At 33.5% G+C, this 12,320-nt stretch overlaps 1 protein-coding gene and 1 long non-coding RNA gene across 4 annotated transcripts in view; one reads left to right on the top strand and one right to left on the bottom strand.

Moving 5' to 3' along the window:
* Positions 1-12,320, bottom strand: part of LOC141458884 (neurotrimin-like) — a 708,924-nt gene that overhangs the window by 81,141 nt on the left and 615,463 nt on the right. The gene's annotated exons all lie outside the window — the stretch shown is intronic.
* On the top strand, positions 4,427-5,654 carry LOC141458886 (uncharacterized). The gene is made up of 2 exons (XR_012461258.1): positions 4,427-5,159; positions 5,249-5,654. It is a non-coding gene; the product is annotated as an uncharacterized lncRNA (long non-coding RNA).

Consider the following 12,320-nt stretch of genomic DNA (forward strand, 5'->3'; position numbering starts at 1 on the left):
TATGAGAAGTGGAAGAAACGTCTCCAGCGCTGTGTGTGGCTTCAGAAGGGAGTTATTTTGAAGGTGACAATATAGAATTATAATTCTTTTTGAATAAAAAAAATCAGTCTCATTACTTAATTTACAGACCTCGTATAACTTAAGAAACAAAGGAAATGTTTAAACTAAAACCCCCAGTGAATTTAAGATGGTTGGAAATTAAAAAAATTGTAATAACTAACTGTTTTTACAGTGTAAGAGAATTTACAGAGGTAAACTGGCGATTTTGAACTGAAGTGAACAGTATTGTCAGGTTAAAGTTCAGTATCGGTTCAGTCAGTGAATTATATTTCATTTATTTATTTATTAAATTATATCACAGTCATTTAATTTGTGTATTTTATTGTATTATAAAGACGAAGTATTTTGACATGCCTTTTGTGTTTTTACCGTATATGTTCTGGCAATAATAAATAATATTGTAATGACTGGATGCGCGGAGATTTATGTAATTTGTTTTAATAACAGAATTATTTAAAAAGAATAAGATAAGTTACTTAAAAGTAAATAATAACACATTATTATTATGAGGGAAATAAATAAATAAAAAATGATAGTTTTAAATATATAGAATCGTCAAATTATTTATTTCATGAACGCCCTCATGAAATTTGTCCAGTCATTTATTATATTCGCCTGAGATCTTAGCCGATCTAGGATACAGCATCCTACTTTGACATATTATTTTCTTCTCAAGTGAATCGGAACCTCGTTGGGCGGTGTGGAGTTAAGGAACTGGATGGTGGCAAGGCAAGCGCCGAAGACGTTCCTTAGCTCGTAGCTATCGATATTTTACCTATATATATCTTTCTCTTCGTTCTCCATCCTCTCTTTCTGCACACAACCTCTCCTCAACAAGAAACTCATTCTGTGTCCACACCAATACCTACTACTGGCAAACCCCAATAGTTCTGGCAATCTCTTTTTCCTTTTCATCGCCCACGAGAAGAGGCTCGCCTCTGTGTGGAGGATATCCTTCAGTTCGTTTTTCCACAAGCGGTAATAAAGCAAACATGGATTTATCATTTGGATGTCACCATAGCCTGGTGCACTTTTCATATTTTTTACTCTCTCTAAGAACGTTATTATGCCAAGATATAACATTGACCATTTATTATCTATAACTATGTTCTTCCACGGTATTTCTATTTCTTTTTTTTTCCTATAATGATAAATCTTTAACAAATAATACATTGAAATATGTTTCCTCTTTAAAATCTTGAAAATAAGAGCCCAACTAATCAATCTTTTCGATCAAAATAGCGTCTCTAATCAAAATAAAAAATGATCTTATTATTGAAGAGGTTAGCACAGTGGAGGCCGCACTGGGCATGGACACAGACGTCCCTGGAAGTGCTGGTCTTTAGGTTTTTTCCCCGAAGAATCCGAGGAACCGTCGCAAGGCACTGTGAAGGCTAGGTTTCAAGGCCTCAGAAGTTGATGTATTTCATTAAAACAAAATGAACATTTTGACATTAAAGTCAATGGAGACAACTAATGCATCTTAAAGAACTAATTTCTTTAAAGACTTATCGAAATTAGTAAACAAGTGAATATGATTACGTACAATACATAAATTAAAAATGGCTTAAAAGATTTGAATGAGGGCCATCCAACGATAACCATCATGAGTTGGCTAACACAGGATGCTGTTGAAGTGAATTCGAAGGATGCTCTTTTCTATCATGCGAGGCCATCGACGCTTCAGTCTTCGGCGAGGATTCGAGGAAAGAGTAGTTTGGGATAGATTGTTTATGAGTGGGTTGAAGTGTTGGTAGAGTTTGGGAATGAAATTTGGTGTAACGGGGATTTGGCTAGATCAAGAATAAAAGGGATTTTTAGGTCAGTGTGGATAGTGTGATTGCTTACGTAGAAAGGAGCGTTAAGGATTGTGCATAGGATTTTCGATTGAAGGGATTGGGATACGGTTGATATTGGAACGCTTTGCAGTACCGTACAGTTCAAGTCAATATGTCCGGATTGGGGCTAGTAGAGCTGTGTAGAGTTTCTTTTTGTTTGTAAGAGGCAATTTGGAGCTTTTGTCGAGTGTTTAAATTCAATTTAATTTCAATCTAAGTTACTCGGAAAACTAGTTGTTCCTTTAATACGTCACCAGCTTTTCTCTTTCAAACCGATATCAACATTTCTTACGGACAAGATTTTAAAACAACTGGGTGAACAATATTTTACCAAGAAGTCACCAGGAAATTTACAATTTGTTTCCTTCTGGTAAGAAATCACGTTGTAGGAGACGCCCAGCCAATAAAACAAGAGTGGATATTTTAGAAAATTAAAATATTAAACGACTCCAATTCATCCAAAAAAACAATTCCTAAATTCTTTGTCTTAGTTTTGTGCTTACTTATAAAAAAGATTGAATAAAGAGAATGGTGGAGTTAACTTCTAACTATTTGTTTTTAGAAGTCAAAATAAACTTAAGATTTCATGTGAGTTTAAAAATATTCTCAAAAATATCAATTTAAAACTTACTTAGAAGTAAAAAGAATTTAAATCTTTAAACAATGATAGTATAACACAAAATTTGGTTAAATTTTCGTAGTTTATTAAATTATTTTTACGTCACATTAAATTTTGTCGAAGAAATAACCCCCTTTTTCCAAATTTATAGTAATGTCTTCAAATTTTCTTTGAACTGTAAATTCGTGAAGTTTTTCATGTTCGAAATATTTTTAAGAGCTATTCATTTTAGAGGAGAAACGAAAGGTGCTTCACGTTACCTTTTTAAAGTGCCAATCAATTGGCAATATTTATATTTACAAATTAAGGCGCCACGGTAGCCGAGCGGGTTAGAGGCGAGACCTGCGACGCTAATATGTATTGTGGTACTGGGTTCGATTCCCGGTCTTAGGCCTTGGATTTTATTTAATGGTTAATAAAAGAAATTTACAGTAAAGTATGTTTGCTAGTCGCCTCCGTCCACGACACCTAATTGGTAGTTGGACGTTAAGCCCCGCCTGAAAAAATAGGCGATTACTTTTTTATTTACAAATTAAATATTGGGCTAGCTCACTAACAGTTTTACAACGGTGATACTTATTGCTTATGTAGTCCCTAAGCACTCACTAACGCTTCAAGTGCTTATTACGGCAGTCAACGCTGGATGGTCCGCCATTCACAAAATCAAGCCCAAAGCAGTTATGTGCACTGGTGCTAAGTCAACGCGCTTACTTTATGTACTTTTCATCTTTTTTTTTACTTTTTTATACTTGCTATACAGTTGGGAAATTTTTAACTAAAAAGAACCCCCCCAAAAAATCGTAGTTCAATTGACAATTAAAAATGGGTCCAAATATCGCGTCATGTTTGTATTTATGTTATATACCTCTGGTTTATAGTCGTGTGATTCCATTATATTATATACTAAATATTATTTTTTATTTATTGTTGAAACTGTTGAGAATACGTACTTAACAGCTGAGTTCAGTACGACAAATTTGATATTTAAAGGTAGGTTAAAGGTAGGTTACAATACAATACTATAGTAATATACATACAGTGGTTAAAAAAGTATTTTGTTTCTATGATGACTATTTCTTCAGCACTGAAATCGAAGATAGTGACAATGAATTTAATGCTCTCATTTTCTTTTATAAACATAAAGAATCGATTGAAAAGCAGAAAAATAATTTATTGTATGCAAAATAAGTATTCATACACTCAGTCTGAATGTTATAATTAACGCAAAACTAAAGACCTAATATTTTGTAAGCAATCCCTTTGCATTTATTATTGCCTGAAGCCTCCTTGGCATAGATTCCTAATGGTTAACGCGAGGCTTTCTGAGAGTTGGCGTGCTCATCGAAGCGCATACTTCTTCCAACAGGATAACGATCCCAAACATATAGCCAAAAATACTAAGGAATGGCTGCTTTATAATGCCCGGAAACAACTTCTCACCCCTCCACAATGTCCGTTTATAAACCCAATTGAAAATTTATGGTCTTGTTTGGAGCGGAAAATACAAAAATTGAAATGTTCTTCCAGAAAAGAGCTCATAACCAATTTAAAGAAATCATGGACAGAAATCACATCTTAAGAGACACTAAACCTGGTGGAATCTATGCCAAGGAGGCTACAGGCAATAACAAATGCAAAGGGATTGCTTACAAAATATTAGGTCTTTAGTTTTCCGTTAATTATAACATTCAGACTGAGTGTATGAATACTTATTTTGCATACAATAAATTATTTTTCTGCTTTTTACTCAATTCTTTATGTTTATAAAAGAAAATGAGAGCATTAAATTCATTGTTACTATCTTCGATTTCAGTGCTGAAGAACTAGTCATCCTAGAAACAAAAGTTCAGTAGATAAAGTAAAATAACTTAGTGTGTGAATACTTTTTTTGACCACTGTATATAAATAGTTATTTATTTAACAAGTGTGGAAAGTAGTACTTTTCCTCACGCGAGGCAGGGTTTGCACGCACGAGCGAGCGAAGCGATGCGAGTGCAAGTGCAAATTGCCGAGTGTGAGGAAAATACTTTACACTAGAGTTAAATATTATATTTTTTCTGCAACCATTTATTAACTAATAAAATTAAAAATTTCATTTTTACAGTCTACAAAAAGTAATTTATTTATTATAAATATTTATTGTTATATTACAATTATTGGCATTAGTAATAAAAGGTTGGTTTGAAGACTTATTTAATGTAAGATTTGAATTTGAACTGGTGGAAGTACTAGGGAGTGACTGATTAGTTGAGAAGTGGGGTTGCCCTTGTAGAATCAGCTGTGCAGTGTTCTGATTGGCGGCCATGGATCTTTCTATATAACCTTCTGCTACTGTTGAACTTTTCCAACCTCCATGTTTTTTAACTTGTATCAAGTCGCCTCCTTCGTTGGCTAACAGTGATGCTGAAGTTCGACGGAAAGCATGTCCAGTGTATCTTTGAAAATTGTCTTTTTTTAAATATTTTGCTATTCTTGATGGAATTTTAGAAATGGTATTTATACCTACTGGCTGTATATTACATTTACCATGGTTGTACCCAACAAGTAGCCGAGGATGTTTAGTGTGCTTGGGTCTGAGGTTAATATATTGTTGAAAGATCTGTTTAAAATTATAGAGACCTACTTCATTTGAAATAAAAAAGGTACGTTGTACGTTATTTTTTGTGTTAGCAATATTTATTGTTATAAAGTCTTCTAAAAATTTAATTTGACTGAGTTCTAATTGTACTAGCTCACAACTCCTACAAGCCCCAGATATTCCAATAACAAAAACTACTTTCATCATTAAAAACATGTCATTTGGTGCTTCATGTAAGAATTTGTTAATTTCTTCTCTAGTAAATATTTCTGATTTTTTTGGTATGTAATATTCAGATTTTCTTTTAATATAAGTTTTAAGCTTTTTATATTGACTTATGTCTAAATTATCATTAATGTTTAAGGTAGTTTTTAACATGGAATATACAGACCACAATGTAGATGAATTCAATGTTGATGAAATTTCATCAAAGTAAGCTATAAGTATATTTTCTGATGTGTTTTTAACTTTTTTGTCAGTGCACCATTTCTTAAAATTATTGTAACAACTTGTATAACGATCTTTCGATTTTTTTGGTAATAAATTACTTATTACATTTTCTGCTGTTTCTTTTATTGATGGAGGAGTGTTTTCTAAACAGGAATCACTAGAATCCATTTTAAATTTCTATAAGGTAACACTATAACCTTTTTAACTGTTATAATTAAAAATATCTAATTATTTATTAAAGTATTATTTTTATTTCTATATTCCTTTCAATTTTTATTTTATTTTTTAATATTCGTTTTTTAATTATTTAAATAAAATAAATTTAAATAAGCTTATTAGAGTTTTACAGAAAATATTTATGTTAATAACAAAACTTCTTATATCAAGGAAGCACAATAAAGTCACTTGTGCGGAAAGTGACACTAATGGGAATTTCCCCCCACTGGTGTGGGGAAGTTGGGCATTACACAGCTGATTTTAATTGAGTAATGAGAACTTCCCTACATGGTTGCAGAAAAAGTAAATTTACGGTTCAATAGAAGAGAAAAAGAAAACAATCTTACCAACGAAACAAACATCTTCTAACTAAAATAAAATATTACTAGAGAAACAAAACTACTTATTAAAAAATTCCTCAATTTTAAAGAATCATTGAAAAACTGAAATATGTGGTAAAGTGATCATTTTTGTATATATTCAATAAACACAAATATTTTTCTCTTTAGATTTAAATTATAAATATAACTACAACAGAACTAATTCAAATGGAAAGTTATATTTAACAATTAGTGAATAACTAGTGTTCTCGCCACAAAATTTGAATTTTGACAACAGGTATACTCAGCTATTTATATACTGTTGCACATAGCTGAAATTTACATTTTAAACAAACACTACAAGACCAAACTCCAAATTACTAAATTGAATTTCATATACACACACCATGTTTCAACCAAATTTCAAGTTAATGTTTAATGTATGACATCATTTAGTGGGAATGTTTGGGCTCAGTCACCATTTCTCATTCTCAATGTAACAGATACTTCCATTTTGTTATCAAGGAAAAGTTGAATGATTTTCAAAACACTTGATAAATGATGATTTACAAAAAGAAAGTTTGCAACTACCTGAATTAAACCACTGTTCTGTGGTCAGCTTTATACGAGGGTCGTTTGAAAAGTCCGTGCAAAAATAAAAACTACTTAATTTTTTATTTTTCAACATAGTCTCCTTTTAGGCTTATACACTTCGTCCAACGCTGCTCTAGTTTGTTGATCCCTTCCGAATAATAGGATTTGTCCAAGTCTGAAAAATAGCCATTCGTTTCTGCAATCACCTCCTCGTTTGAATAAAATCTTTTTCCCGCCAGCCATTTCTTTATATTGGGGAACAAATAGTAGTCCGAGGGAATCAAGTCTGGAGAATAGGGGGGATGTGAAACGAGTTGGAACCCTATTTCCATTAATTTTGCGACCACAACTGCTGAGGTGTGAGCTGGTGCGTTGTCGTGATGGAAAAGGACTTTTTTTGTGGGCCAATCGTGGGCGTTTTTCTTGCAGCTCGGTTTTCAAACGGTCCAATAACGATGAATAATATGCACCTGTAATAGTTTTACCCTTTTCCAGATAGTCGATGAGGATTATTCCTTGCGAATCCCAAAAGACAGTCGCCATAATCTTTCCGGCCGAAGGAACGGTCTTCGCCTTTTTTGGCGCAGATTCCCCCTTGGTAACCCATTGTTTAGATTTTTCTTTGGTCTCAGGAGTGTAGTGATGTATCCATGTTTCATCCACAGTGACCGAAACGACGCTTAAAGTCCTGCGGATTCTTCTGGAACAGCTGCAAACCGTCCTTACACGATTTCGTTTTTGGTCAAGCGTGAGCAATCGCGGCACCCATCTTGCGGATGGCTTTGTCATGTCCAAATGTTGATGCAAAATATTATGTATTCGTTCATTCGAGATGCCCACAGCACTAGCAATCTCACGCACCTTCACTCTTCTGTCATCCATCACCATATCATGGATTTTATCAATGATTTCTGGAGTAGTAACCTCAACAGGGCGTCCAGAACGTTCAGCGTCACTTGTGCCCATATGGCCACTCCGAAAATTTTGAAACCACTTATAAACTGTTCTAATCGAAGGTGCAGAGTCACTATAATGTTTATCAAGCTTCTCTTTAGTCTCCTCAGGCGTTTTGCCTTTCATAAAGTAGTGTTTAATCAACGCACGAAATTCTTTTTAGTCCATTTTTTGAAAATCACTCGACTTCCTCGATTCAAACGAATGCCAAACACAAAGAAATAGACCGATCTGGCTGAAACTTGGTGTGTGTTCTTCCAAGAGATGCTACTAACTAAACATAACCTCGATACGCGCCAGTGGTGCTATCTCTCTGACTTTGCACGGACTTTTCAAACGACCCTCGTAGGTAGCCTTTTTTTTTTTTTTATTCTTACTAGATTCAGTGGAACTTGAAGGGGTCTGTGTTGGTCTAGTGGTGAAGAACGTGGCTTCGTGTGAGGAAGATCACCGGTTCGCGGGATTCGGTCACGGGTATGACTAGTTTTTATTTATTAGAAAAAAATTGTTTACAGTCAAGTATGAACTTCTGCCCTCGTCCACACACCTAATTGGTAGTTGGGCGTTAAGCCCAGGCTGAGAAATAAGGCGATTACTACACTTACTACTTTTTAAGTGGATCTTCGGATTTGTTCTATCAATTTAAATAAATTTCTTACAGGTACAAAACGTAAAATTAATTATTATGGATATTGGTAGCTTCTTTTAAAGCTATTTCATTTATTATCTTTAATTACTTAATGCTTAAACGTGCATGCGCATGCTTTTAGAAAGAATGATTTCTTGATAAAGCACGCTTGTTTCATTACGTAATATATATTAATTACTAAATTTTATTTCAATAGTTAAATAATAAATCCATTTTTTCAGAAAAATGGCTCGTAAGAAGAATTTTTAAGTAATCTTTCTTTGTACAATTATTTTTAAGAATATTAGATATTATTTGCTTAAACAAAAAGCTATAATTTTTCGTTTGAAAATTTTAATGGGAACGAAATTAGGTCGAAAAGCTGAGAATTTGAAATAAGAACTCAAACATCATAAAAAAACTTTTAAGTTGGTCAAAGGTTAGCTGAGGTTGACAGGTAATTGAGGTCATAAAACCAAAAAAGGCTTTATCCAAACAACATTTGGGTTAATCCAAAAGGGGTAAATAACACAAAGAACCTCATGATCCATCTTTTACAAATACAAGGATTTTGCACAGCAAAAAGAGAATAATTTAAATTGGTTTATATGACAGTTTGCTGTTTTAATTAACTGTTTAATTTTAAATTTTATATTATTCTATTACTTATTTCATTAAATTAAAGTGATTTCAAAGTGCCGTATTAAATAATCACACATGATTTATTTGCAGTTTGATACATTCAAAAAAACACGAACTAAATAATTACTAACAAATAATATCCCTTCAGTTATTTTTATCCAAGAATAGCAACTGAATAAACTTTTGGAGTAAATAGAGGGGATGGGAAGGAAATCTGCTTTCTTGAATCGTAGTATTTTCTTTTAAGTTACCGTTTGGGGGAGAGAGGGGAACGCAAAGAAAATCAAGGCAGCAGTGTCAGTGTGTATACAGTAAAAACGGTTTCTCTCCTATCAGGTTAGACCAGTAATCTCTTGTAGAGCGGATCATCCAGGACGCTAGCTTTGTGCCGGCTGTTGGATATTGTATGGATTCAAAGGCATTGTGTACGCTTTCAGCTTTTGTCGCTTATATATCGCAACGGTAACAGTAAGCTATTCATACTAGTCTCAAAAGCTTTAAACGCATTGGTTTCACTAAGTAAGGAAGATAATATTTGGTAATAGTGCCTTTAGAACTGTGCATTGCGTTGAAATGTATTATCCATTAATAAAGACTCTATTTTGAAAAAAAACTAACACATACAAATATACAGTGACCACACGGCCTAAGAGATACTGCTATTACAAATTTGAAAACGATGAAACGTTACCACCGTCATATCTCCATATAGTTTGAACACAGCTAAACACCTGAAATTGATCTCAATTGTAGAGGTAAGCGAGCACTGCAATTGAATGTACTCGTATTTTCACAGCGATTGCATGATTATAACATGAGATATAACTATTTGAAATTTATAGGGAATGCAAAACTATGAAAAGTTGCCACATTATATCTCCTTATAGAATACAGCTAGAAACCTGGAATTGTGCTCAATTGTAGAGGTAAACGAGTACTACAATTGTAAGTATTTTCGCAGGGATTCCACTATTATAATAGGAGATACAGCAATTTGAAATTTGAAGGGAATAAAGACTACGAAAATTTATCACCTTATATCGCCTTATAGAATACAGCTAGAAACCTGGAATTGTGCTCAATTGTAGAGGTCAACGAGTACTACAATTGTAAGTATTTTCGCAGGGATTCCACTATTATAATAGGAGATACAGCAATTTGAAATTTGAAGGGAATAAAGACTACGAAACTTTATCACCTTATATCGCCTTATAGAATACAGCTAGAAACCTGGTATTGTGCTCAATTGTAGAGGTAAACGAGTACTACAATTGTAAGTATTTTCGCAGGGATTCCACTATTATAATAGGAGATACAGCAATTTGAAATTTGAAGGGAATAAAAACTACGAAACTTTATCACCATATATCGCCTTATAGAATACAGCTAGAAACCTGGAATTGTGCTCAGTTGTAGAGGTAAACGAGTACTACAATTGTAAGTATTTTCGTAGGGATTCCACTATTATAATAGGAGATACAGCAATTTGAAATTTGAAGGGAATAAAAACTACGAAACTTTATCACCTTATATCGCCTTATAGAATACAGCTAGAAACCTGGAATTGTGCTCAATTGTAGAGGTAAACGAGTACTACAATTGTAAGTATTTTCGCAGGGATTCCACTATTATAATAGGAGATACAGCAATTTGAATTTTGAAGGGAATAAAAACTACGAAACTTTATCACCTTATATCGCCTTATAGAATACAGCTAGAAACCTGGAATTGTGCTCAATTGTAGAGGTAAACGAGTACTACAATGGTAAGTATTTTCGCAGGGATTCCACTATTATAACAGGAGATACAGCAATTTGAAATTTGAAGGGAATAAAGACTACGAAACTTTATCACCTTATATCGCCTTATAGAATACAGCTAGAAACCTGGAATTGTGCTCAATTGTAGAGGTAAACGAGTACTACAATTGTAAGTATTTTCGCAGGGATTCCACTATTATAATAGGAGATACAGCTATTTGAAATTTGAAGGGAATAAAAACTACGAAACTTTATCACCATATATCGCCTTATAGAATACAGCTAGAAACTTGGAATTGTGCTCAATTGTAGAGGTAAACGAGTACTACAATTGTAAGTATTTTCGCAGGGATTCCACTATTATAATAGGAGATACAGCAATTTGAAATTTGAAGGGAATAAAAACTACGAAACTTTATCACCTTATATCGCCTTATAGAATACAGCTAGAAACCTGGAATTGTGCTCAGTTGTAGAGGTAAACGAGTACTACAATTGTAAGTATTTTCGTAGGGATTCCACTATTATAATAGGAGATACAGCAATTTGAAATTTGAAGGGAATAAAAACTACGAAACTTTATCACCTTATATCGCCTTATAGAATACAGCTAGAAACCTGGAATTGTGCTCAGTTGTAGAGGTAAACGAGTACTACAATTGTAAGTATTTTCGTAGGGATTCCACTATTATAATAGGAGATACAGCAATTTGAAATTTGAAGGGAATAAAAACTACGAAACTTTATCACCTTATATCGCCTTATAGAATACAGCTAGAAACCTGGAATTGTGCTCAATTGTAGAGGTAAACGAGTACTACAATTGTAAGTATTTTCGCAGGGATTCCACTATTATAACAGGAGATACAGCAATTTGAAATTTGAAGGGAATAAAAACTACGAAAATTTATCACCTTATATCGCCATATAGAATACAGCTAGAAACCTGGAATTGTGCTCAATTGTAGAGGTAAACGAGTACTACAATTGTAAGTATTTTCGCAGGGATTCCACTATTATAATAGGAGATACAGCAATTTGAATTTTGAAGGGAATAAAAACTACGAAACTTTATCACCTTATATCGCCTTATAGAATACAGCTAGAAACCTGGAATTGTGCTCAATTGTAGAGGTAAACGAGTACTACAATGGTAAGTATTTTCGCAGGGATTCCACTATTATAATAGGAGATACAGCAATTTGAAATTTGAAGGGAATAAAGACTACGAAACTTTATCACCTTATATCGCCTTATAGAATACAGCTAGAAACCTGGAATTGTGCTCAATTGTAGAGGTAAACGAGTACTACAATTGTAAGTATTTTCGCAGGGATTCCACTATTATAATAGGAGATACAGCAATTTGAAATTTGAAGGGAATAAAGACTACGAAACTTTATCACCTTATATCGCCTTATAGAATACAGCTAGAAACCTGGTATTGTGCTCAATTGTAGAGGTAAACGAGTACTACAATTGTAAGTATTTTCGCAGGGATTCCACTATTATAATAGGAGATACAGCAATTTGAAATTTGAAGGGAATAAAAACTACGAAACTTTATCACCATATATCGCCTTATAGAATACAGCTAGAAACCTGGAATTGTGCTCAGTTGTAGAGGTAAACGAGTACTACAATTGTAAGTATTTTCGTAG

Source organism: Rhodnius prolixus, unplaced genomic scaffold (assembly GCF_049639745.1).
Source record: "Rhodnius prolixus isolate KJV_2025 unplaced genomic scaffold, Rpr scaffold_5, whole genome shotgun sequence".
Classification (NCBI taxonomy): Eukaryota; Metazoa; Arthropoda; class Insecta; order Hemiptera; family Reduviidae; genus Rhodnius; species Rhodnius prolixus.